At 47.1% G+C, this 23276-nt stretch overlaps 1 protein-coding gene across 2 annotated transcripts in view; it reads left to right on the top strand.

Moving 5' to 3' along the window:
• pde3b (phosphodiesterase 3B) overlaps positions 1-23276 on the top strand; it is a 45932-nt gene that overhangs the window by 1823 nt on the left and 20833 nt on the right. The window lies entirely within an intron of this gene.

The following is a 23276-nucleotide window of genomic DNA, read 5'->3' as shown; positions in this document are numbered from 1 at the left end:
CTCCCAAACCCGCCGCTGCTCTTCGGGCTCCTTGCGCGGACCAGGCTCACTTACGGCTCTTATTTCGGGGTGAAGTGATGTCGTGCGGCCTCCATCGACTGTCTGTGACGTTTCGCGGTAATAATGAAATCCGTCCGTGGCGTGGTCGTGGAAAAGCAGAACAAGTCCAGGGTGGGATGCGGCCGCCTAGGAACTCAGTTCCTAACCTGACCTGTGGATCGTAAATGCCCAGAGATCTCAATAGGCTTCTTTAATAAAACGTTTTAATTTACGGCGCTTGCGCTTTTTTTAATGTTCATCTTCGCATTTTTCTCTCGCTCTTTTTTGATTGTTGAATTTAGGATGGAGCCTGAGAGCGGAAAACTAATTTGAAATGCAATTCCTGCAGCTTTGTTCTGTGGGGAATTTGGCATGATGCGTCAGACATGGAGGGTATAACTGCTACAGTACAGTAAAACGCAGTAAAATAGTTATGTGTCAGAAGTGCAATGCTGAGCCTAAATTGCGGACAGGAACCTACTACAGCAATGTTCTTTCGTTTGGAGCCTTTCTAAGTGCCATTTAATGTTAACGCGCATCTTCTGCTCAACATGGGTGAACAAGTCAACATTTCAGATGCTCACCATAGTTTTAGAAAGCTGGAGGGCTGCTGAGGCGCATGTGTATGATGTGCTGTGTTTTCGAAAAATGGTCATTGTTTGTCTTTCTGTGCGTACCGTGTTAAGATATGGTCATTGTGACAGTTTTGTGCTGAGACACGGTCATTTTGGTGCCTTCCACGTTGAGGAAAGGTCAGCGTAGTAAATCCCGTGTTGAGAAATGGTCAGTGTGTGACCTCCTGTGCTGAGACATTTTGGGTTAGGGTTAGGGTAAGGGGTTAGAGGGTTAGGGTTGTGGTAACAGGTTTGGGTTTAGGGGTTAGATGTTAGGGGTTAGAGGTTAGTGTAATGGATTAGGGTTTAAGGGTTAGAGGTTATGGTAATGGATTAGGGTTAGGGCATGTTAGGTGTTAAGGTTTTGTCGTCCCTATTGCATTGAGACACGGTCCGTGTCCTGAGATGGTATTAATTACATAACAATTTTTATGACCGAGTGAAATCGAGTTAAAGAAAGACGTTTCCTTGTTTTTGTGCAATGTAGGCGGAGGGAGGCGAACCCTGGACGTACGCCACTTTTCACACAATGATCATTATTGATCTGTGATTGGTTGTATTGGCAGAGTCACTGGGTTAAAGAAGATGCGTTCACACAAGGAAAAGTTCTCCCTCTAGTTAAGACTGCATTGCGCGTTATTTATTTTACTTGTTTGATTCCTGTTTGAGTTTTTTAGTATTTATATTTGCACACAGGCATGTTTGTAAAATGGTCATGGTAGCAGTGGCCTTGGAGAGGTGTGTCATTATCGTTGCGGTTGTAGTCAGAAGGTGCGGAATTGCCACTTGTTCCTCCAGTTTGTGTCGCGGTCAAAGCCAGCGTCTGCCAGGCTCTGACCTTTGACCGAACTGCATGCATGGTTATGCTTTCCCAACATGCAGTGCAGGGCTGCGGTGCAGGCATATCTGGGCTGAGAGGAGCGTAAATAAAAAAGTCTCGGCTATCTATAATTTGTGGGCCCTAGGGTTGTGCTTCAGTTCGGCTTAGGTTCAGAAACATGCACGCACGTGCGAAGGTGTATCTTCATCGTTCTCGTTTGGCGGTTGCAGAGTTCTCTTGCTTTTCTCCGCTCTTGATTTTGAAAGGCCGCAGCACTTGCGCCAGAACTTAGAGAGCGCTTTTCAATCTCGAGGGATGCAAAGCCGTGCTCCGATCGGCCGTCTCCAGCCTTCCCAGGTTTGTGCGGCATTTACACGGCAAGGTGCGCAATTCAGGCTGTGTTCTCGTGAGATAAGGCTTCAGGTGAGCAAGGATGCGGAGAAATATAGACGTGAGGCGAAAGGCAGCCCTTCGGATACAGCTGCAGCGTTTGCCACGCAGAGGAAGGAGTGAGACACCGGGAAACTCAGAAGCTGAAGGTGCTTCGCTCTCATTTCCACAACATATGCAAATTCATGTGATTTACATGTCATTTTGCACAGTATGCAGCATCTGTGGGTCAATGGCCCTGCCGCGGGAGGAAACGACTGGTGCAAATGCCTTATTCCGTAGAATTAGTTCCCTAAATATAGTCAGAGCAGTTCTCTAGTATATTACTGGAGTGTTTTGAACGACGAGAAAAAAAAAAAAAAAAAAAAAGACGGTAGCGGTAAATGATTCAATTATATATAGAGATTAACTCTGGTAAAATCTTCTCAGAAGCAGCTTTTACAAAATATTTAAGCCGGGTTTCAAAAGCAGCTCGGGTTCCAGTCAGAGACGTTCATCACGACATGATGATTGTCACAATGAGACTGTTATTGGTGTCGTCTGAATAAATATGACGGTTGATACGAGCGATCGTGGCGTTCCGGCACCGCGAGCGCGCGCACGTCAACATTCACACAGTTTTTCCGAACTGTTCCGCAAACGGGACGAGGACGTCACGTCTCCAGAGAGGTGTGATATAACTGGTTTACGATTAATGACTGTAAAGCGATGTTTTTACAAGCTGTAATAAGTCCTTTACGATCCGGCGGGCGGTAAGAGAGAGCTGACTTCCAGCTGCGCGCGCCCGCAGGAAAGTGCCTCGAGGCGGCCTTCACTGGAGCGCGTGACCTTGTTTTCTGGCGGAATCGAGCTGAGGCGACGCTGTGACGCAGCCCCCCGTCACCTTTTTTATTTTATTTATTTTTTTTTTACACAGTCTTTTCATGAAAGATCGCAAATTCCTCAGAGTTCTGCTTGAATACTTGTATGAATAATAAACTCTTCATATGACTCAGGAGGAGTTTTCCACTTTGTTTAGTCTGGCGCCGCACATGAAACCGTGCGACTTTGTCACTTTCTGTGTCTCATTTGGTGACTTGACATTTACTGCCTTATAATGCAAGTATGCAAATGACATTTGTCATTCTCATTGAATGGAATTAGGAGGCAATTAGAGAATTAACCATTTTTAAAAAAAATTGTCATAGACTGAGCTCGGTTTTGGTTATTTTTGTAAATCACGGTCACACCCATTGTAATTTTTCTTTTTATATATTGTAGTTTAATATACATACTCTGTAGTGTAATATATTGTGATGACCTGCGTTACTGTGAGTTTGGGCGGCTTCAATATGTGTGGTTTAAAATTAATATACTGAAGTAGCAGGTAGTATAGTGATTAGAGATGCTGCCTTTAGACTAGACTCACAGGTTGTGGGATTGAATCCCACCTCCATCTGTAGTACTTGAGCAAGGTACTTACCTGAAATTGCTCAAGTAAAATTAACTCAGCTGTATAAATGGTTAAATAATTGTAGGTAGTTTAACTTTGGAAGTTGCTTTGGAGAAAAGCATCAGTCACGTGAATAAATATAATTACACAATGTAACAATGTAAATGTCAGCCAGAGAAAAAGAGCAAATGATAGTACTTATTGTGTAGGTGATCTTTTTTCTGGCCAATATTTGGACTTAGTTTTTACCACTGATGGCGTGATGAAATTCATTGCAATTTAGCAGCGCTATTTAGAAAAATACGAAAAAGTTTATTCTGCTTCTTCGTAAGCGTTTACAGTTTAGCTGAAATATTAAGATCTGCATTTATCCCAGCGTTTGGATTACCATACCTGGTTTCGTGCACTCAGGTAATCGGACCTGTGTTTTAATGGGAGCACGTATCCATTAAAATTCCACGCTTTGTTTAAAGAAGTATAAGCGTTTAGCTCTACGAAGTAAGGGCGAGCAGCGTTGCCTCGCCCCCGGGGTGAGTTCATTTTGAAGAGACGCAGAGCATTTAAGCTGTCCAAGAGTTGACCAAATGAATGATGAATGCCTTCTGGTTTGTTTTCAACGTAACTGATTTGAAAAGTCACCTTACTTTAATTTCCATTGTTTTGAGGAGATGTTAGCAGATACAACCTGTATTCAGCACTTGAAGGAGTGCTTGTTTGGTTCCTGTGGTTTCCCAGTATGAAATGCAGTAGCGATCAAAGTGAAACTCTCTCACACACACACACACACTAAACCTTCCATATTGGCAGTTCAGAATATTGACACTGCAACATGCAGTCCGTCACCAGTGAACATGAGCTGCAAGTATTAGTTGGTTTTGGGCTATGCGTTTGCGGAGAAATCAAGCAGAGGGTCCTGTTCATTCGTGATGCATACCCTTCGGTATCACACGGAGCACCACCAATGGGTTCTGTGTGTGTGTGTGTGTGGTCCAGTCGTCAGCGCACGTCGTATTAACGCCGACCATAGGGTCGGCGCATCCTTGTAAAATACAGGATTACGCTCCCATCTGCGTCAGTGTCACGTTTGATGTCACGAGGCCGACTTTTTTTTTTTTTTCTTTCTCACTCCTTCGTCTTGTAGGACATTCACAGCAGCCCACTGAGCGCGGTTACAGTGCATGGTATATTATTAACTAATTATTAATTAGTATTTGTTCATTTTGCTGATCTTTTTCTCCCAAGTTGGGTTTGCACACTATGCCACTGGCAGTGTTTACCCATTTATACAGCTGAGTAATTTTTACTGCAGCAGTTCATTGTAAGAGCCTTGATCAAGGGTACTGCAGCAGAAGAGGGAATTTGAACCCAGGTCCTTTCAGTTGTAAGACAACAGGTCAAACTACTTGACCCTGAAAGCATGTCAACCTTGTGCAATTATTAACATCAAAATTTCTTCCTCTTTTTTTTTTTTTTTTACCTTTACATTTATTCATTTTGTTGATGCTTTTCTCCAAGGTGACTTACAGTGTTAAGGTACTTACAGTTATTTACCAACATATACAACTGGGTAATTTTACTTGAGCAATTTAGTGTAAGTACCTTGCTTAAGGGTACCACAGCTGGAGGTAGGGATCAAACCTGTGACTGTTGGATTTTTTAATGGGTTAAGTTATGGGAAAAGCCATTTGCAAACCATGCATGGGTTAAAGCTGCACACATCTCCAGTCCTGGACTGTAGAGGAGGGGGACTTTCTCCGCGGCCGTTCTTCGTTCTGCTTTATCTGCTCATCAGGAGCTCTGTGGCCGTCTGTGGGTTTGCCGGTGTGCGTGCTGTAGTAAAGCCGCCTGCGTCATAAGCTCTGGCTGCGAGGGCATAGTGGAGGAGGGGGTGTTTTTCACCGCGGGTGTTTGTCATTTCAGCACACGGCTGTCATCGCTGACTGACTGGAATGTGTCAGCACAGCACCGGTGACAGGCGGAGCGAGAGGCTCGTGACACTGTCGGCCATGCAGCGATGCACTCTGCGTGTCTTCGAGTGGAGAGACCCAGAGTCGCTCTCTTGGGTCTTTTCCACTGTCAGCGTTGAAATGATATTTGTTCGTTCGCCTGACACTTTCCTCCGAAGCGACTCAGAACGTTTAACTACTAATTGTAATTATTAAATCGTTTGTACAGCTGGGTAATTTTTACTGTGTCCGTTTAGGGTTAGTGCCTTGATCAAGGTTAGTATCGCAGGAGCGGAATTCAAACTCGGGTTTTCTACACCTGTGGGTGATATTTTCACTCTATAATATAAGACTCTATATATAGACTGTTTTTATATTTCCCTATATTAGGAAATACAGAAAATGCGGGCAAGGAAAATAAGTTTTTTCCTATTTGACACGACATGTGAAATGAATTTGTGATTTTGCATCTGATAAACATGTTCTTCCCGCACATCGGTGCTCGAGTTGGGCCGGTTCTCACCGACATGCACTTCTGATTTTCACCTGTCAGAGTAATATCACTTTTGTAACTCCCGGAACAGCTGGTAATGAAGTGGTTAGAGCTGCTGTCTTTGGACCCAAAGGTTTCAGGTTCCAATCTCACCGCCCAGCTGTAGTACACTTGAGCACTATAGTACTTACCGTAAATTAGTCCTGTAAAATTTCCCATCTATATAAATGGCTAAGTAGTTGTAAGCACCTTAACGTTGTAAGTCGGTTTGGAGAAAAGCATCAGTGACATGAATAAATGTGATGTAAATGGCGTCACATTTTCTGACCCAGTTGACATGAATTAATTTATCTTGACTTCTTTTCCAGAAGCAACTTACATAGTTAGGTCACTTATTCATACTGTTGGGTCATTTTTTACTATTTGAATTCAGGCTAAGTACCTCATCCTAGGTCTAAAGTATTAGAGAAGGACGGGGGATTCGAACCCAGTCCCATTGATTGCAGATTGGCAGCTCTAACCATTACCCAATGTGCTTCTGCAAAAATATTTAGTTTTATCACGGCTTGGTATTGAGTCCAAAGTTTATTGGTTGCTGTCATTCCATTGCAGTGGTGGTTTCACTGGTGGTTATTTCTGCCTTATTTTATGACCATAGGCCCACCACAGGAAGTGGGAACCAACAAGATATTGATGAATACACTTGCTCCTCATGTTTCAGTCATAAAAATTTGTTCACTTTTAATTGCACTTTCTTCACTTATCTTTTCTCTAAATTTTCGCTCTGTTGTGGAGTGAACGTGACTTGGCTCAACACTTGGCAGTAAAATGCACCAAAATAGAACAGAAGGGTAGTTCGGGACTGCATCCACTTTAAATTTATTTAAAGGTAATAAAAAAATAAGTTTTGCTGCAAATTAAAAAAAAAAAAAAAAAGATTACCGTTTACTTAGGTACCAAATAGACAGCTAGTAGTGTAGTGGTTAGGGCTGCTGCCTTTGAATGAAAAGGTTGCAGGTTTGAATACCCTTGAGCAAGATATTTACCTTAAATTGCCCTAGTAAAATTGCCTAGGTGGATGAGTTGTGAAGTAGCTTAACATTGTAAGTGGATTTGGAGAAGAGTGTCAACTAAATAAATAAATTGAGCGGCATCTGTATTATTAGGGTTTTATTGACTGTGACTCTTTGGTAAAGTTCTCTTTGGATTTACAAACAAATTGACTTACAGACTGACTTGTGGTCCCTGTTGTGTTTGAGCCAGTGTACTTAATAAATGACAATCACACTGAAACTGAGTATTTGGGACCAACAGGGTGTCACTGGAGATGACCAGCTGAAAGCAGGAAAAGATGTAATGGCTCATAGATTTTTTTTTTTATTATTTTTATAACACGGATGATAAAAGTTATATTACGCTGGTGATGTGCAGTTGACAGGGTCATCGCGAGTCTTCTCATGTCATCTGTTGTCTTCTTTGAACTCAAATTTCTGCTTTGCATGCTGATGGTATTTACATTGTGTCCATTCACCTGATGCTCTTATCCAAAGTGTGTTGAAATAATATTTATTTAAAAGGAGGGTGAATGGGAGCTGCATAATCACTTCCTGTTGTTTGATGTTTTGTCACATTAAATTTTCATGCTCTTAATCGATGAATCCTTCAGCTTGATGCTCATTATGTATTAATAGAGGTGCCACTTTTGTCCAGGTCTAATTAGTGTTGGGTTTGCACACTTACAATGAATTATCCATTTTTATGGACGAGTAATTTTTACTGTGTCAATTCAGGGTAATTACCTTGATCAAGGGTACTATAGCAGAATGAGAAATTGAACCCCAGACCTTTGACCTCCAGAACACCTACTGCCTGTAATAACAATTTCGTTCTACTTCGGCGAAAAATAAATAGATGTAGATGCAAATGGTTCATGACATGGAGCTGCCTGTCTGTGCATGATGCATTTAGAAATATGATATGAGTACAATGATGTAGCTTATGGATCGTGATGATGGGCCTGCACGCTCCGTCTCGCAGAAAGTATGCCGTACGAGACATGTGACTCCAGCACGAGTCCAGTAAATTCATATGAGTCTTTTGGCTTTGAAGGGTCACATAATAATCATGTTGTCACAGTAATTCCAAATGAAAAGATGGTATATATGCTTACGTTGCATTTTTATAATTAATCAAAGCAAGCAAAGACTTACTGTTATGGAATTCATTTCACTAGTCTCAGTGAAGTGCTGGCCTGTGTGTTGTTAAATATGTTTGTTCATCTGAATGATTGCAGATTACAAAGAATAAATGTTCTCTGTAGATAGACTATCTCATTTTTGGGACAAGTTTTGAAAATGACAAGTAATTATGCGCTAAGTTGTACAGTCTTGTCTTGTGTTCGTATCATATTCCCCCGAAGGGCCAATTTTTACTACGCAGGAAATATTTTCTAAGCTGAGCGCAGTCGGCCTATGAAGTATAATGCTTTTTTCAAATTAACAACTTTTTAAACATGATTTAATCATAGCGTTTATCAGTAACAGTTTCGGCACATTTGAAATATTCGCTCTGTTCTCCCTGAGAAAAATAAAAATCCTGCATTTCCTGGATGCCGTACCTGAGGAGGGCTGTTTGCAAAACGCGAATTCCCTGAAATTATCGTGGTTCCATATTCTTATCTTATCAAACTGTAAATATTGTAACTAATTCAAAGCCTAGTTTCCTTGGAGGCAGTCCAAAGGTATTATTATAGAAGTATAACCCAAAGGTATTATGATAAAATAATTGGTTTATGTATTTAGTTTTATATTACCAAGGCTGCCTCACTGTTTTGATATATCTATAAATCTCACTTTAAGCTCCCTAGGCAGCAGCTGGTGGTATAGTGGTCAGAGCTTCTGTCTTCTTAGGTGAAGGTTGTAGGTTTGAATCCCACCTACTGCGTTACTGGCCTTAAACAAGGTACCTACCCTAAAGTATCTCTAGCAAGAAAATACCCAGCTATAAGTGGGCAAATCATTGTAAATTGGTCAGGTCCTTTTAATATAAGCACAGTTAATATGTTCATAGTTGTTTTTTTTTAGATCAGATGTTATTCTCTTCGGAGTTATAGCCTTTACCCTGTATTTGTGGTGTGTGGGTTTCTCAGTACTTGGACATTTAGTACTTAACACCACTTTTAGTGCTTTTATCAAACGGTATCCATGGAACAGGAAGCTGGTTGACCTCAAAACACAAGAGCAGCACGCACGCACGCACACACGCACACACACACACACACACACGTCTCCTGAGATGCAGGGTTTTACCACGGAGGATGTGTTTAAATTCAGTCAGGGCGGTGTTTATACCACCAAGGCTCACACGGTGTCACATAGTATGTTTTTCAGGTAAGTTAGTGATCACTTGGGGAAAGAGCACTCAAAAGACCATTTTTCCACTTTTGATATTTTAATGTATATTTATTAATTATGTTTACATTATTTTCATGCCACAAAAACAAGGATTAAGAAATGTGACTAATGCTGTAGTGAAAAAAAATTGGTTGAGGAACTAATTTTTAATTGAAAAATGTAAAAAGAAAGGTTGGATTAAAATACTTTAAAAAAAAAAAAAATTCCTATTTGACCATCAAATGAAGGTGGTGATAACTTGTCAAAACCAGGGATTTGACAAAACTTTTTAGCCTAATACTGACCTTTTTGTCAAATTTGATCCTGTACTAATACACCTAGATGAAATCACAATATAAGAAATTCTATTATAAAAAGTATATTTAATTTCCATTTTTCTGAGTGTAATTTAAAGCCCATAGTATTTTTGAAGGTGCATGTGCAGCATGGACCTAACCAGCCAATCTAAAATAGTTGCGATAAGGAAAACTGATCACTGATCGTTTCAAAACTTAAATTTTTGAAGTAACACTGAAAAGAGGAGACGGACGGAAAAATTAAGCAATAACGAGACACGGAATAATGAACTATATCTGTAATACGTCAACGGTAAGATTACACACAAACCTGGAAAGCAGAGCCTGTGAACAGCGGGTGGCATAATACTTAGAGCTGTTGCCTCGGACCCGCAGGGCCCGGGTTCAAACGCCTGCTCTTGCTGTGGTACCCTGGCTGAAGGGACTTACCCTGAGTGATGCAGTAAAAATTACCCAGTTGTGAATGAGTCAATCCTTTTAAGTAGCTCAGTGTGCAAACCTCACATTTTGAAGTGCTTTGAATAGAGGGGGTGGCTAAATAATAATAATAATAATAATAATAATAACAGTGAAGGGATGCTGGAATGCAGGGGAGATGTCAGATGCAGATTGAGCCACAACCACAGGCAAACTAAAGGGGGGGGGTGACAGATTTCCACCAAACTAACGTGTCACTGTTACGTCCCTAAACACAAGGACCTTTGTTACTGTGTCCCTCGTGGAGCCACTAGATGATGTCCAGCCGCTGCCATGTGATGGTGACAGGGGACAGGATGGGGCTCGCAGTGCGACGTAAACAGTTCACGGTGCGGGTTCGGGGCGGGTGGAGGGTGTGGGAGGGATGCGGGAGAGGGATTCGTCTCACCGCGTGTTTGCAGGTGGAGTGCGATCGGCAGCGAAGGGGTTAACCCGCGCGGCGCGCCGCTCTCCATCCTTAGCCGCCGCGCACCGACACAGGATGCGCTGCCGCTGCGTTGTGAACCTGCAGAGAGAGGAAGCGCTGCCAGGAGAAAGCCCCCCCCCCCTCCCCCCCCTCCCGCATAACTCCGGCTGTTGCCTTGGAAACCCGCGTGCGTCACTATCGGCGGCAATTAGCTTGCGCGCTGTAGTCCCGATGACAGCTCCGGCTCAGGGCTCGGCTCTCGGTGTCACAGTGACAGAAAAAGGAGGTGATCTCAGAGCCCCCCCCCCCCCGTGTATAGCGGGGCACATGTGTTCAAAACTGGACTTAGTCCCGATCTTTTATTATGTAGGTCACGCGGTGACGCGGAGCCGCCGCTCATGCGAAGTTCTCTCGTATAAATAGATTCCTGTGTGTGTGTGTGCGTGTGCGCGTGTGTGTTCTCAAGGTCCTTTTCCAGCGCACCACATCACGGGTGTGTGATATTTTAGCCTTTTTGCGAAAGATCAAATACACTCTTTCGACAAATGTCCTTGTAAAGATTGGTGCTGCTCTGCGTTCGGGATGTTTCTCGGGTTTTAGCGGAACTTGGAAGTAAATTGTGTGATGAACACCGATGCATATGGTGAAGGAAACGAACTAACTGTGTACGTCGTTCTGGAGAAAAGTGTCTGCTGAATGAATAAATGAATAAATGTAAATGTGTTACAGTGTCACTGCTGGAACAATATTCTCCTTTCTCTTTCTGGCACCATGAGGAGCGCAGTGCCAGCAAGTGTCGGAGCTCCTGCTATAGAGCCTTGGGCACTGCCTCTTATTCATTCATTTGCTGGGTAGAGCACTGGGTTGGCCCAGTTCCTGCTCTCGGTGGGTCTGGGGTTCGAGTCCCGCTTGGGGTGCCTTGTGATGGACTGGCGTCCCGTCCTGGGTGTGTCCCCTCCCCCTCCAGCTTTTCGCCCCGTGTTGCCGGATTAGGCTCCGGCTCCCCGCGACCCCGTATGGCACGAGCGGTTTTAGACGTTGTGTGTGTATTTATTTGTTTGTTTACTTAGCAGATTCTTTACTACAATGCGACTTATAGTGTTAGGTTTTACACCCTCTACTTACAATGTTTTACCCACGTATTCAGCTACGGGAATTTTTACTCTTATCGGATCAAGGTAAGCACCTTGGTCAAGGGTACTACAGCAGGAGTGGGGATGAGCCCGGGGGCTTTGTTTGCGCGGCGGGGGCCGTAACCACTGCGCCACCTGCTGCCCTGCTGTTGAGGCGCCACGGTCTGTGTCTGCAGTCCCTTGTCCGAAGTGCCTGGGGCCAGGTGTGTTGGGGAATTCAGAACCGTTTGCATTTCAGAAAGGTAGCCCGGTGCCTATAGCGCATATTACCTAACAGCCCCAGCAGGGTTTGGGTTCAAATCCCGTAATGAAACGCATCAATATTTCTGTAGCGAAACATAAATATTCACACTAAGTTTGATAAATAAAGACTATAAATAGCAATTCAGTTGATTCATGTAGTAATGAGTTGGTCAGTAAAACAGTGTGGTTCATATAGACCATTAAAAACTGCTCATTGGCACCACGCGCACGTGCTTCCTGTCTAATGGTCGAGGTCAAGGTCGCAGCTCGGGATGAGGGGCTTCCCTGGCAGGGTGTGCGGATGCCACACGGTGTAAGCGAAGCCGTGGCCTGTGGCCGTGACAGAACTGCAGGGAGAGGTGGCCCTTACCCTTCAACTAAAGGTCCTGGGTTCGAAACTCACCTTCTGCTGTTGTACCTTTGTGAGATGTATTTACTCTGAACTGAGTAAATTAAACTGCTAAATAAATGGGATGGCACGACAGTGCAGGGAATAGCGCTGCCGCTTTGCATCGCTTGGGTGGTGTAAGAGAACATGGATTCGATCCCCGCTCAGCGTGCGAAGTTTGCGTGTTCTCGCCGTGTCTGTGTGGGTTTCCTCCCGCAGTCCGAAAACGGCGAGAGATTTGTTCGTTACGCATTGAAACCCGAGTCGGTGGATTGGCGCCCGTAGCGTGCGAATGGGTGTGTGCATGCGTGTCTACCCTGCGATGGAGTGGGTATCCTGCCCAGGGCGTACCCCCCTCAGCCTCCAGGATAGGCTCCGGACCACCGCGGCCCTCCTCAGTGAAATTTATTATTGAAATTGGATGGACGAATCGTAAGTCACCTTGGGCAAAAGCATCAGCTAAATGAATAATATGTAAATGAAGAACCTGTAAATGGTGATGGGGAGGTGATAAGTGAAAATTTGAGGCTGCTGAGTAACTGGGTAAATCATTGTAAGCAGGGAGAGCGCGTCGTAGGCGACTCTGGACAAAAACACCAGCTCAAATAATTAACAATATGCAGCAACAGATTAGTTCACCGTTATGTATTTTGCCACGAGAAAAGCTCACTGTCGAGAATATTTGTTCATTATTTCCCAAAGCGTCCGCTTTCCTGCTTTGCCTGTTGTTACTCGTGACCTTAGCCCGGCGGACCGACTTGTTCTTGCCCTTCGTGGACTTTTCGTGAACTTCCAGGTTTTTACGGCTTCTCATTCGTCCGCCTGCCGTCTTTCGTCGTCTCGGCCGAAAGTGACGTCGGCGGCGGCGCATCTGCGAAGAAAGGCTGGTTGCCGGGCAACGGCGGACGTCAGCTCCCCGGCCCATGGTTTGTCAGACTCGCTGCTGCGAAGGCCGGAGCGATGAATTCCTGTTAATCGCTGCCATGATAACCCAGAGCGCAGCGTCTGCGCCGTGTAAACGGAGGAGCGCTTTCTGCTCCGGGGCGCTGCCGTCAGGCCTCTTAACCACCCCTCGCTTCCTGTGTTCCTCCGGCTCCCCCTTTACGACCAACCCCTCTGTAACGTGAGCTTCCGTCCTCGAGAGCCTGAAAGGGCGAGTGCGGTAACTACCGTAACGGCCGGCTGCGATCCGTCCAACCGCTCCCCTCACGTCTGTGGGACGTGGTGAGATGCGCGAGCAGGAGTCCTTTGGTGGGCAATCACGCATCCAGCATTCGTCTGACAAGCTTCAGCTCTTCTGTAGCGCTACCCAGAGATGTGGCACCCTTGTGTTTGCGTTTATTCACGTAGCTTTTCTCCAGAGCGACCTCCAGTGAACTCTGTGTAGTGTTATGAGCCCACACACCTTATTCATCGCGGTGACTTACGCTGCTAGATACACTACTTACACTGGGTCACTCATCCATACATCAGTGGAGCACACTCACACGCTCTCTGTTACTCACACACTGGGTGAACCTGAACAGCATATCTTTGGAGTGTGGGAGGAAACCAGAGCACCCAAAGACTTCCACTGCTAGATACACTACTTACACTGGATCACTCATCCATACATCAGTGGAACACACTCACACGTTCTCTGTTACTCACACACTGGGTGAACCTGAACAGCATATCTTCGGAGTGTGGGAGGAAACCAGAGCACCCGAAGACTTCCACTGCTTGATACACTACTTATAATGGGTCACTCATCCATACATCAGTGGAACACACACACTCTGTCACTCACACAATATGGGTAAACCTGAAGAGTATGGCTTTGGAGTGTGGGAGGAAACCAGAGCACCCAGAGGAAACCCACAGGGAGAACATGCAAAGTACACACAGACTGAGCAGGTATCGAACCCGCGTGCTCTCGCACCACCCAGGCGCTATGAGACCACAGCGCTACTAGCTGTGCCACCACTTGTGTATCGCTTTGTGGTCACTCTTCAACCCAGCTTGCCCACTTACTCATTTACATTTGTTCATTTGTCCTTGCAGTTATTTACCCATTCATACAGCTGGGCAGTTTTTACCGGAGTGATTTTGGGGTAAGCACCTTGATTAAGGGCACTAGAACAGGAGGTGGGATTCAAACATGGGTCCTTTGAGTCCAAAGGCAGTAGCTCTAACCACTACGCCCCCTGCTGCCCACACTTTTACCCAGTTGTACTTGCACTGGTACTGTGTAGTAAAGTTTTAGATGTGCTGCGGAAGTAATATAAGGAACCCCCCGCCGACCCATAATGCAGTTTTTTCTACTTTAAAAGGAAAGCCTTTATGTTTATAAACTGTCGGGTGTTTTACCTGGGCGTGTGGTTGTGCAGGTGCTGCTTCATGTTTCCTGCTCAGCTGACGCTGATCCTCGCTAGCGCGGTGTAAATGTCAGACCTCTGTTGGTGGCCATCAGGATGGAGGGACCAGTAAATGTTCTGGAAGCATTACGGTGACATGAAGAGGTGACGGCGACACGTGGCTGATGGTAGCGGGAGCGGGGCGTCACCTCGAGTCCTGGGTTTTCATAGGGGGTCCGCAACGGAGGGGCGGCACTCGGGAGGGCGTCCGGAGCCAACGTCCGGCGGCGTTTGGCTCAAACCCTGGTCCTTCTGGATTTTTCCACTCTGACCAAACACGGGTTTAGCAGGACTGTCAACTTGCCTTCGCTCCGCCCAGTTTTGCCCTTTCTAAATCTACAAATTTCCATTATTCGGTAAGTTAATGTATATAACAGCCGTCCAGATTTTAAATCCTGCGGTGAAAATGCTGCTGTTAAATCTTAGTCTGATGTCAGACTTAAAGGGGCCAATTTTTAATACCCTTTTCAGTACCATAATACGATTATTTTATTTCGTCATTATGTTCTCGAGGGGGCGCAGTGGGTTGGACCGGGTCCTGCTCTCCCTTCGGTCTAGGGTTCGAGTCCCACCGGGGGTGCCTTGTGACGGACTGGCGTCCCGTCCTAGGTGTGTCCCCTCCCCCTCCAGCCTTTCGCCCTGTGTTGCCGAGTTAGGCTCTGGCTCCCTGCGACCCTGTATGGAACAAGCGGTTTCAGGTGGTGTGTGTGTGTGTGTGTGTGTGTGCGTGGCATGTAAAAAATGTTTTATTCATAGAATGCATGACGAAATAACTTTATTTAGCTTCAGGCACACTGGCTTGGCTGGTTTGTTTGTTATGCTGTAATGCTCCCTTGGCTGAGGTGCACCCCTCCCGTGAGGGTCGCTCCACGCCGGAGGTCCAGCTGTCCGTGGCGTCCCATCGCGGCGCACCTTCCGTGTCGGGTAACACTTTAACCCGACCGTTTGGCCCATGGCTACGAACGCAGCGCACGCCGGTCCGAGTCTCGCTCCGCCTTTTCGGCTCCGTCCTCCGCTGTCCGAACCAGCTACCCGCTGGCCTCTGTGGGTTTCCTCCAGGTGCTCTGGTTTCCTCCCACAATCGACAGACCCTTGTATCTGATGCACTAGTGACTCTAAATTGCCCTTAGCGTGTGTGCGTGTGTGTGTTTCTAACACTGCAAGTGACCTTGGATAAAAGGTGCCAGCTAAATAGCGGTTCATAACAGTAATAATAATAACCTCGATAGTTACAAAACAGTCCTTCCTGTGGGCACAGCAAAGGAACAATGATTAATACACAGCTGCGCGCGCTGGATGCACTGAGGTGTTGTATTTCATTCCTAGCGGATGGGATTTGATAGGATACGCCGTTAATAACCAAGCCGAACATGATGGCGAACTGCAAAAGTTCAGCCAATTGTGCTGGACGTTCCGCGAAACTTGGTGTCAACGGTTCTCGGTACCGTAAGCTTTTTTTTTTTTTTTTTTTTTTTTTGTAAGAGCAGTATTGGGCGGGAAGTGGCGTAGTGGTTCAGGTCGGGCAATCCAAGGGTCTTTGATCAAAGCGCTTACCCTGAATTGCTCTGGTAAAAAAAAAAAATATCCAGCTAGCGTGAAGTTGCTTTGGACAAGGGTGTCCGGTGGAATAACGGTTAATAAATTTGGCTCGCGAGTCGCTTTTGCGAGGTGGCGGTACACGGTGAGATCCGCCACGTGACTCGCTCCGTCTTCCGTCGGCTCATGACGGTGAGAGAGACGTGAAAAGGCAGCGCTCGCCGTGCCATCGTTGACTCGGGAGGAGAATCTCCGCGTGGCGCTGTCAAAACAGAGCCGAGGGTTTTCTGCCAAACGGGCCCTGGCATCGTGCCAACAGGGAGGCCTTCCTCAAAAGCTCACCTGTATCGCTCTGCGTTTCACCCGATTCTTCAGCCGGAGCTTCGGTACGGCCTTACTCGGCACGACGCTGCCTACAGCTGCGCCAGGAACTCTTTAGTACCAGTCCCACGTGGGCCCTTTCGTGGAGTTGGACTGAGGGCGACACGGTGACGCGGCACCTGGGTGGCACGAGAGGACGTGGGTTCGATTCCCGCTCAGTCTGTGTGGAGTTTGTATGTTCTCTCCGTGGGGTGCTCTGGTTTCCTCCCACACTCCTAAGATATGCTGTTTAGGTTCACCCATAGTGTGTGAGTGACACAGAGAGAGAGAGAGAGAGTGTGTGTGTTCCGCTGATGTATGGACGAGTGACCCAGTGTAAGTAGTGTATCTAGCAGTGTAAGTCACCGCGGTGAATAAGGTGTGTGGGCTCATAACACTACGTAGAGTTCATTGGAAGTTGTTTTGCAGAAAAGCGTCTGATAAATAAATGCAAAAGGATCATTAATGGGGTCTTAAAGAGGGGAATCTATACAGAGATCACGTAATCCATTAATTGTACATGCCAGTCAAGGGTTGGCGTGATTCGGACAACTCCGTCTCCTGCTTCAAAAACGGCAAACGCTGCATTTACACATTGCTCATGCTCTGGGGCGTAGCGGGTGGCGTAGTGGTTAGAGCTGCCGCCCTGCGCTGTAGTACCCTTTGAGCAAGGTCCTTACCCTAAACTGCTCTAGTAAAAATCACCCAGCCGTTTACAATCATCTTTGGCTTACGATGGGTTTCCGTCCGGTCGTACAACCCGCTCGTAAATTGACTGTAAAAAATCTCAGTTTATTATATGACTTATAAGGATATATAAACAATTAACATGCATGAATGCTATTCTGTATAATAGGGCTTTGCTACATATTATTCATTACACTGATGAATATGTTATATATTGTTATGTTATGCATTATTCATGTTAAAATAATACTTACATGGAATATAAGTAAAGTATTATAATCATACAGTATATTCATGGGGGGGTGTGATGGCGCAGCAGGTTGGACCGGGTCCTGCTCTCCAGTGGGTCTGGGGTTCGAGTCCCGCCTGGGGTGCCCTGCGACGGACTGGCGTCCCGTCCTGGTGTGTCCCCTCTCCCTCCACCCCTCTGTTGCCGGGTTGGGCTCCGGTTCCCCATGACTGTGTGTGTGTGTGAATATATTCATACTGCAGTATTATTTTCAATTTGAAATTTCTCATCTTCTGCTGCTCTTTTCAGCATCACCAGAACACTCACTTTTTGCTTGCGAGTTGTTAGAAGTAAAGAAAAGAATGTGAAACAACCACAAATAAGCAGACAGGCTGTTTTATCGCACAGCAGATGGAGCGGTCGTTGCGAGACGTTACGACCATTAGGTTAATGGGCTGGCCGTCCTAAGTCTGGGTGGTCGCAAATTGCGTGCGTTGTAACTTGAGTAATCTTTTTAAATGGGTAAATAACAAAGTAGCGCAACACTGCACGTTGTTTTGGAGAAAGTTTCAGCGAAATTAATAACTGTGTACCTGTAAATGTCAGTAGCTGCCCAGAGAAGTAGAAATAGCAAATATGTGGACAGTCGTAACAGATGGTGCCGGGAAAATGGACGTAGTTGTCAGGAGAGCAGCGAGTCCGAAGGCGATGTGTTTTGAGACCCTTCTTAAATGCTGGGAGGGATTCAGCAGTTCCGAGGGACAGGGGGAGCTCATCGCATCGCATCGGCGCTAAGGCTGCGAACCGGTTCCCTTTCGATTCTTTTTTTGGGCCTTTGTGAGACCAGAGAAGGAGCGCAGCGTTCCTGCTGGGGTGTAGGGAGCGATCAGGCCCTGTAGGTATCGTGGTGACGATCCTTTAACCGCCTTGTGGGCAGTTTAACGGGAATGTTGAGGAAGGCAGCGTCGAGAGACGAAGAGGGGGACACGCTGTCGTCTGGTACCTTTCTTTTTATTGCACCGGGAGCTTTCTTATGCCGATTCTTTTGTTCTAAGGATGTTTTCATTTCCACATAAGGCATTTCCAGAAATAACTGACACATCCATGCCTGGAACATGTGAGAAGAGGGCTCATCTTGCAGCGTCCCGTCCGTCCGTCCATCCGTCGTACCTTCATACAGTTTACACTCGCGCAGCTGTTTGTTCGCTTTTCATTTTCCAAAACTGGTTCATTCCGACTTGATAGCATGGTTACCTACCGTTTGCTGCCCGCGAAATAACTTGGAGATGTACGACGCAAAGTCAAACGGTAGTTATTTAATCAGAGCACGATTCATGGTGGCAGCGTTGCCGAATGCTTTTCTATGCACCCACTTAGCACGTGCTGATGGATAGAGGAGATGGGCCATAATCTTACATTCATTTGTTTAGCAGACACTTTTCTCCAAGCCCACTTCCAAGGAACTCTATGTAGTGTTATTTTCTCCAAGCCCACACACCTTATTCACCGCAGTGACTTACACCGCTAGATACACTACTTACGCTGGGTCACTCATCCATACATCAGTGGAACACGCACACTATGGGTGGACCTGAACAGCATGTCTTTGGAGTGTGGGAGGAAACCAGAGCACCCAGAAGACACCCACACAGACACGGGGAGAACATGCAGATTCCACACCCTTTCAAACCACCCAGGCGCCCGCAGTTGGTTGGTTGGTTGGTTGGTTGGTTGGGTCCCCCCTTTCATAATTTCTTTCCCTCTCCCCCAAGCAAAAGGCCCCTGGGTGCAGTTAAATCCTCCGCTCTCTCAGAACCTCCTGCTGGCTTCTGGCTTCTCTGACAAAGATCCTGAAAAAAATACAGCAAACTGTGCCGCTGGAGGTTCATGATATGGACGTTGCTGGGCGGGGATTTAAGGCAGCGACATTTCACTGAGATGACGCTCAGACTTGATGGTTGCAGGCTGCTGATTTGACTTGCAATCCGGGGATTTTTTGACTCGTAAAGGGGCCGCGTTCCGCACCACGACGCCACCCGAGCTGCTGGAGACGATCCGAGGGCATCCTCCTAACCCCGCTTCCTTACGTCTCTTCAGAAACAATCACAAGGACAGCTTTTAAAAACCTCCAAGTCCCGGGAAAGGCCGAATAACCAAGTAAAATAATTAACATTTACATTTATTTCTTTAACTGATGCTTTTCTCCAAAGCGATTTGCAATGTTAAGGCAATCGGTACCAGGCGTGTCCACGTGTGCGGTTTCCCTCCGGGGTTAGTAACGTTTCGTCCGATCGTTCGTCCACCCGCGTCTTTGCAATCGTCCTGCTCTCGCGGACACGGGCCGCTAAACGAGGAAAACGCGACCGCCCCGGACTCCGTCGCCGCTTGCTGCCGCGTCTGTCCGATGGACCTTCTTCCGCACTCCAAGCACGTCGTCCTCTGCTGCATTGTCCAGATCCCCGCTGAGCCGGGCTCGAAACCAGGACGAGACGGGATAACGTGATGGAACGCAGGACTTCCGCGTAAGGCCTTCCAGGTAAAGCCCGCGACGTTTTATGGGCCAGTTTGTACAAGTTCCTCTTCCTGCAGCTCTGGACAGCGCTGTCGGAGACTGAGAGGCACCGGGAGACGCGTGGGCCGTTTGGAGGAACCGACAGCTTCGTTGATGCACCGATAGCTGACGGCTCCTTTGGCTCAGCGCTCCGATTCACTGACACCCCCGCTCGGATTTGATCGCTTCGAGAACTTCCTGAAGGTTCCTGGAATGTTGCATGAAGTCACCTATAAAGTGTGTAAAGCCCCCCCCGTGAGCCGGTGCCTCGCAGCTCTTACGCTCCTCCAGGTTTGATGCCGAGTTTGCGTGTTCTCCCCATCTTCGCTTGGGTCTCCTCCTCCCTCTGATGTCCCGCGCAGGGCGTACCCCGCCTACCATCCCGTGCTTACGGGATAGGCTCCGGACCACCGCGACCCTGCGCCGGACAAAGCGGTTGCCGACAATGGATCGATGTCGAGGAGACGAAGTCCAGGACGCTGGCGACGTGACTCGTCCTGCTCCAGAAAGACCATATGGCGATTAGAAATGGGAGGAGGGAAGCGGAGCACGATGGGGAAAAGTGTCCACTACACAAGTGCTGCAGTAAACACTTGTCCGGCTCTGCTTAAACACGCGGGCGGAACGGAGGAGACGGCAGGTCGCAATGAATTACAGTTTCCAGACGCAGGCCGTTGCGCCGGTTCCAGGTCAGGGGAATAAAGCCGGATTTTTATCTTTGATGCATGTTGGAAAGAGGGAAGAAGAGTCCGGTTTGGAGCAGAAGAGGAAACCGTTTTATAAATGTCAGGGTGTATAAAAATGTTTAGCTTTTCCGCAGAACTGGAGCGACAGGTTCTTGCTCTGGGGAATTCTGGGAGTTCGCCTTCCCTGACCGGTCGCGTGAAAAGTCGATCGTTCGTGTTTTCCCTTTTGGGAGAAGCACCTACAAACAGTAGAGCGCCGAGCAGCAGTAGAGAGGGAACTCGCTGTGGCGTAGCCCTCTCGGCCATGTTTCGTAACTGCCCGCTCAGGACCGCGCCGCGCCATTTGCCGCAGAATGTGTTGGGCTCACGCTTTTCTCCAAAGCGGCTTAGAGCCGTTTACCTCTTTACACATTACATGGCTGGCTCATTTTTTTACTTGAGAAATTTAGGGCAAGTACCCTGAGCAGGAGTACGATAACGGCGGGTGGGATTCGAACCTGCGACCTCCGAGTCCCCAGGGAGGAGCCGGAGCCATGTGGCCGAACCCCTTTTCCACACGTGGCACCTTTCGGTATTCCGACTTTCTACCCCTGGGTATTAGGATGAAGACGTCGGATACGGTCGCTTTTACTAACTTTACCACGTTGCTTAAAGGTACCAAACGTACACGAACGCGACGGGGCGGGGCCTTGTAACTGTGCAGCGCGGAGGGCCACGAACGAAGCCGAAAACGCAGGGAAAACAGAATCGCTGTACCTCTCGCCTCCTTTTACCGCGTTATGACCGCTCCGCTCACAAATTTCGAAACCTTTCCCGTTTCACTGAATTTTCTTCTTCCTCCTTCCGCTGTTGAACAAAAACTACCTGACTTTCTGCATCCGGCGTGGAACCATTTCCACCACGCTTACAGCTCATTCAAAGTTAACGAAAAGAACTGAAATATTTATATACAGCGTATAAAGCATTTTCTTTACGATAGCGATGTGTAAAATGTTTACGGAACCGAAACGAAACGAGTCGAGGGCTCCGTTAAGCTTTTATCGATTGTGTAGGTGGTAAAGAAAGGGGAAAAGGGAAGATGTTTGCGGGATGAACTGGTGAGCAACTGGGTCCGAACAGGAGTGTGTGGACACGACACATTTTTTCACTAATGTTAAAGTAGATTTAATTTCAATAGAAGAAAAAAATAATAAAAGAAGCTTTACGGAATATTTAATTAGAATTACTGTATCATGCGATTTTTTTTTTTTTTTATCTAAGGTTTTTTAATTTTAAAAAAAAAAAAAAAAAGAAAAAAAAAAAGAAACCTAACCATGATGCAAATGGAATGACATTTATGTTCAGCTGTTACTGTGACTGCAGACTTCGGGTTTATGAACGGACGCAGTTACGAACAGACTTCGAGCGCCGGCCGTGTTTGTGAAATGACGAGCCAGCGCAGAGCCTCGTGGAGCACGTTTGGGTCCCGTCTCCCTCCTTCCCTTCGTCCCTCGACCCGACCGGTGACGGCCGCATGCCCGGATAGCGCGGAATCGCCACCGCGGAACACCGACGGCCATCGTGTGCCTGAAATACGCCGTTCTCTGAGAAAGTTCATCTCTGACGTCAGGCTGCCGACCTTCATCCGGCTTCTGGCTTCTTCCGCGAACACATGTTTGTCATTATGGAAGCACTTTTCACCAAGAAAAGAAGCCCCGATTACAAAAAGTACCCAGCGTTGCCCCTTCCAGCCTCCCCACCCCCCACTGGCGGCGGATTCCCACATTTCCGAAGCAAAAAAAGGAACCTCGCATCAGTCAGTTTAAAGCTTGCTCAGGGTAACAGTATCATTCACTTTCTCTGCATAACTCCACCCTTCTGTCTGTATGAAGCTGCATATCACCTGTAGAATTCACCAGGTGCTGTAGTAGGGGGGCGTGGTATCACAGTGGGTTGGACCGGGTCCTGCTCTCCCATCCATCCATCTTCCTCCGCTTATCCGGGACCGGGTCGCGGGGGCAGTAGTCTAAGCAGATCCCCCCAGACTTCCCTCTCCCCGCAAACCTCCTCCAGCTTCTCTGGGGGAACCCCAAGGCGTTCCCAGGCCAGCCGGGAGACGTAGTCTCTCCAACGTGTCCTGGGTCTGCTGCCCCGAGGCCTCCTCCCAGTGGGACAAGCCCGGAACACCTCCCCAGGGAGGCGTCCAGGAGGCATCCGGAACAGATGCCCGAGCCACCTCAATTGGCTCCTCTCGATGCGGAATAGCAGCGGCTCTACTCCGAGTTCCTCCCGGGTGACCGAGCTCCTCGCCCTATCCCTAAGGGTGCGCCCAGCCACTCTGCGGAGGAAACTCATTTCTGCCGCTTGTATCCGCGATCTCATTCTTTCGCTCATGATCCTGCCCTGAAATGAAACGGTAAAAATTACCCATCTGTGTAAATGTTACCCCCCGTTATGGCCTACAAATGCATCAGTAGAACTGCTCCTAGCTATTTACAGGACTTCATCATGCGCTACACCCCTGGCAGACCGCTACGCTCCTCCACACCTGCTTGCTTGGTGGTCCCACGTACGAAAGGTGGGTAGCACGGAGGTCCTCGGTTCTGATTCCGTTCTAGTGGAACGACCTCCCCCTCTCACTCAGAACTGCTGAATCTCAATCTACATTTAAAAAGGGTCTGAAAACTCACCACTTCCAGACTCACTTTGCCCATCATCTCTTAAGCTCATGTAATGTGTAAATGTTCATGCACTATAATTTT

The sequence above is a fragment of the Scleropages formosus genome, chromosome 11 (assembly GCF_900964775.1).
Source record: "Scleropages formosus chromosome 11, fSclFor1.1, whole genome shotgun sequence".
NCBI classification, from domain to species: Eukaryota; Metazoa; Chordata; class Actinopteri; order Osteoglossiformes; family Osteoglossidae; genus Scleropages; species Scleropages formosus.
Note: the sequence above shows the minus strand (reverse complement) of the source record. Positions and strands in the feature narration are given on the sequence as shown.